This window comes from Chrysochloris asiatica, unplaced genomic scaffold, assembly GCF_000296735.1.
Source record: "Chrysochloris asiatica unplaced genomic scaffold, ChrAsi1.0 scaffold00498, whole genome shotgun sequence".
In the NCBI taxonomy this organism is placed as follows: Eukaryota; Metazoa; Chordata; class Mammalia; order Afrosoricida; family Chrysochloridae; genus Chrysochloris; species Chrysochloris asiatica.
Window position 1 is genome coordinate 657,510 of NW_006409016.1, and position 4,913 is coordinate 662,422.

Sequence of the window (4,913 nt, forward strand, 5' to 3'; positions counted from 1 at the left end):
GAGTCACTATGAGTCAGAATCGACTCCCCGGTACTTAACAACAACAATAAACCCTCAAGGAAACGAGCTCTAGTAGCGTAGTGGTTACTAATCGGGCTGTGAAACACAAGATCAGCAGTTTGAAACTACCAGCTGTTTTGCGGGAGAAAAATGAGGCTTTTTGCTTCCGTAAAGATTTACAGCCTTAGGATTCTGCACAGGGTCGCTATGAGTCAGAACCAGCTCCACGGCACATCACAATAACAACAAAAAGGGACAAAAAGGAGTCCGGGCCTGGTGCTGTAGGATAAGCACTGGACTGCTAACTGAAAGTTTGGCAGGTATAACCCAACAGCATTTTCCTGTTTGTTTAAGTGGTTTTCTGAGAACTCCTGTATATGTGGTATTTCATTCATTCATTTATTTATTTAATGAGTCAGAATTCTTTGTCTTTCATTTTGGAAAGTTCTAGTGTAATATGTATTGATTACTTTCTTTTGGGTTCTATCTTGTATGGGGTTTGTTGAGTTTCTTAGATGGAAATCTCATCTTTTATGATATTAAGGATACTTTTTTTCAATAAACCTTCTACATTTTCTCTGTACTTTTCCCCTCTCTTCTTCTGAAATTTCAATTATGCATAAAGTAGTCTTTTTGATAGTGATCCACAAAACTCTTAAGCTTTCTTAATTTTTCCTTATTCTGTTTTTCGGATTGTTTTGTAAACAAATTAATATCAAGGAATTTAGCCTCAATTTTGCTGATTCTTTCTTCAATTGATTCCATTCTAGTTCTGTATCTTTCCAATGACTTATCTATTTCTGATATTTTATTAATAATCTTTTGGATTTCTAGTTGTGTTGTTTTTTATGGTTTCTAATTGTTTATATAGCTTATTATTTAGTTTTCCTGAAAATTTCTGGGGTTTTGTATGTGTGTTTTCCTTAATGTCTTTGAGAATCTTACCTATAAGTCTTTTGAATTCCTTATCAGGTAGTTGTATTACCATTTCTTCTCTGGGAAAGCTTTCTGCCCTTTTATTTTGCTCACTTCCTGAACCACCTTATCCTGGATTTTTTTCTTCACATAGTATGTTATTTATTTGCTGTTTTGGTGTATTAAGGGGTTGGTAATTTTATTTATTGATTGATGGTTAATTTTGTCCTGATTTTTTGTTTTGTTTTGTTTCGATAAATAATGGCAGGTGGGGCCAGCATACTCTACTAAACCAGTGACACAGGAGTCCTCACCACCTATCTCTGGGTGTTCGGGCAGTGGCAGGTAGGATGATTGTGTGTTTCTGTTCACTGGGTATGCTGGGAATTGATGGTAGACTGGGTGACTGTCACCAGTCCTCTGGATCAGGGTGTCCTCTATCACTTGAGGGGGGACAGAGCAAAAGATGAAGGCGTGGCAGGCAATAAGGAGCCAAGGCATTCTCTACTGCTTGGTGCAGTCAGATCCAGCTTATGCATGGCAGGGAACTGGGAGAAGTGCGGAGCATTCACAGTCACTCACTGGATAGGTGGGGTGATGGCTGGGGGTGTGATGGGCAACCAGGAGTACAGAGTGCTCTGTGCTGCTCAGCAGGTTGGTAGGGTGATGGGTAAGAAGTATGGTGAGTGACCAGCTTTGCAGGGGTGCTTACTGTTGCTTGCTGAGTTGGCAGGAAGGGGTGGGCAGATGGGGTAGGATGGGGAGGAAGGAAGGACTCATACTGTGGTACCCAGGCTGGCAGGGCGGCAGGGGTGGGGGGGTGTTCATGCTACTAATTACCATGAGGGTGGGAGAGGGGGAGCATATTCCTCTGATCATCAGGCATGGGTACCTTAACATTTCTGATTAACTGTAGCCAGCAATCAGGGCCTGGCCCTCCCGAAGCACAAAGAGGGGGTGCTGCTCATGTTCTGGTCAGGTGGAGATCCTCCTGCTGACACTGTGGATCTATTACTCCATGTGCACCACCGACCCTAGTGGTCAGCGATCACCGCTGGTGAGTAGCTCTCTTTCTAGATCCGGACTCCCTTCCTGCTCTGTGCATGCCAAGATCCCTTCCTTTCCTTCGTTATATCCACCTTATGCTTTGTTTAACTTGCTTCTCCCTGGGTCTGCCTACACAGCTTCTCAGTCTCTGATTGTAGATTTTGTGAAGTTGCCTCCCTATGCTCCTCATCTGGGATTGCTGCCTGCTTTGTCTCAAGATGGCCACGCTGTGCCAGGCTGACTGGCAGGCACCTCTCTTCTGAATCTCTCCTCATTCACTGTTTTCATTCAGTTTCTATTTCCAGTCATTGTTCAATTTAATTTTCTATCCTCCCATTTGATGCTCAAGGTTCTAGGGTTGTCATCTGTATCTGTTTCACTTGGTCTCAGGTCTTTGCTATAGCGGGATGGTGGTGGTGGTGTGCCATGGAGTAGGTTCTGACTCATAGAGACCCTGCATAGGGTTTCTGAGGAGCAACTGGTGGATTTGAACTACTGACCTTGTGGTTTGAAGTCCAGTGCTGATCCTATAGCACCAAGTTTTAAAATGGGCATCTTCAATTTCTTCTTTTGTTATGAGTTTATTTAGGTTTTCTACTTCTGTGTTAATTTAGGTAAGTAGAGATCTGGTAGCATAGTGGACACGAGTCGGGCTGCTAACTTCAAGGTCAGCAGTTTGAAACCACCAGCCACTCCACAGGAGAAAGATGAGACTTTCTACTCCCATAAAGATTTATAGCCTCGTAACAGCTGTATAGGACTTGCTATGAGTTGGAACTGACTCCACAGCACACCACCACCACCATCACCAGTGTGTTTCTAGTAATATTTCCATTTCTTCTAGTTTTTCAAACCTGTATTAATACAATTGTCATAATATTCCAATATGTCTTCTTTATCTCAGTTTGTTCTGTTGTAATATTACCCATATCATTTCTTATTTTGGTTATTTGCATCTTTGCAATTTTTTCCTTTGCCAGTCTTTTTTCAAATTTATTGATCCTCTTAAAAACCAACTTCTGGTCTTGATTCTTTCTATTGTTTTCCTGTTTTAAAGTACATTTATTTCTGCTTTGACCTTTATTATTTCTTTTCTTCTGATAGCTATGGATTTTTGCTGCTCCTTTTTATTTGTTCAAGCTGTAGGACTGAGCTATTGATTTTAGCCCTTTTCTCTTTTTTGATGTGTACATTTGTCAATATTAGTACTCCTCTAAGCTCTGTTTTTGCTGTGCCCCAAAGGTTTTGGTCTGCTGTGTCCTCATTCTCATTTGGTTCTAAGAATTTTTTATTTCATTTTAAATTTCTTTCTTTTCTTTTTATGAGTTCAGCTTTTTATTGAAAATGTCACAAAAGGGGTTTAGTCAAAAAGACCAAAGTCCATGTCATTATTGGACTCTTCAGATTCTTCTTTCTTTGCTTCCACTTTCTTCTCTTCAGCTGGGGCAGGTCCAGTAGTCCCTACATTGCAGATGAGGCTCCCGATGTTGATATTCACCAGGGTCTTTGTGAACAAGCTAGACCAGAAAAGTTCAATGTTCACACTGGCTACCTCAACGAAGGCATTGATCTTGTCCTCCGTGACAGTCACCTCATCATCATGCAGAATAAGGACTGAGTAGATGTAGGTGAACTCTACTGATGAAGGCTGTGGTACGGTAATGTTGGGCTAACAGCTGCGGGCCTTAGCTTCCTCGGAAGAACTGAGCATCTTAGTGGCAGCTGAGGAAAGCTTAATTTCTTCTATTACCCAACAGCTTCTAAGTAAGGGGTCATTCAGTTCCCATATATTTAATTTTCCTTGTTCCTGCTGTTATTGATTTATATTTTTATAGCATCATGATCATAGAAGAAGCTTTGTATTATTTCAGTACTTTAAAATTTACTGAGGCTGCTTTGTGGCCCTAGAGATGGTCTGTTTGGGAGCATAATTTACATGCATTAGAGAAGAATGTGTACTGTGCCGCTTTTTTTGTGATATGTTTTGTATATGTCTATGAGGACTGACTCATCTGTCAGTTTGCCATACTGTGGTGACTTGTGCATTACTGTGATGTTGGACGCTATGCCACAGATATTTCAAATACTAGCAGGACCATTTATGAGGGACAGGTTTCAGGAGAGCTTCCAGCCTAAGAAAGACAAAGGAGAATCGGACCACTTCTGAATGACTAGACTCTGAAAAGCTTATGAATAGCAGTGAAACATTGTCAGATATAGTGTCGGAAGGAGAGCCCCTCAGGTTTAAAGTCACTTAAAATACCACTGGAGAAGAATTGAACTGCCTCCTCAAAGTAGAATTGACCGTAATGACATAAATAGAGCAAAGATTTCGAGACCTTTATTTGCTGATGGGATGCAATTCAAAATAGGGAGAAACAGCTGCAAACACCCCATTCATAATTAGAATGTGAAATGTATGAAGTATGAATCTAGGAAAATTGGAAGTTGACAAAAATGAAATGGAACATGTAAAGATCAGTATCCTAAGCATTAGTGCTCTGAAATGAACTGTTGTCGGCCATTGGGAACCTGACAATCATATAGTTCACTATTCCAGTAATGGCCATTGAAGAGGAATGGCATCACATTCATTGCCAAAAAGATCATTTCAAGATCTATCTTGCAGTACAGTGCTGTGTGATGCAATAGTATCCATACGCCTACAAGGAAGACCAGTTAATTCCTTTGTTATTCAAATTTACACACCTACCACAAAAGTCAGTGATGATGAAATTGAAGAATTCTACCAATTTCTTCAGTCTGAAATTGATCAAACATGCAATCTAGATGCATTGACTGGTGATTGTAATATGAAAGTTGGAAACAAAGAGGAAGTATCAGTAGTTGGAAAATATGGACTTAGTGACTGAAAAAAATTCTGGAGATCACATAGTAGAATGTTGCAAGACCAATGATTTATTCATTGCAAGTACCTATTTTCAACAACA

General features: G+C 40.4%; 1 pseudogene; it reads left to right on the forward strand.

The window, feature by feature from the left end:
- The window catches only part of LOC102821408, a 9,843-nt pseudogene extending 6,263 nt beyond the window's left edge, over positions 1 to 3,580 (forward strand).
- The last annotated feature ends 1,333 nt before the right edge of the window (positions 3,581 to 4,913 follow it).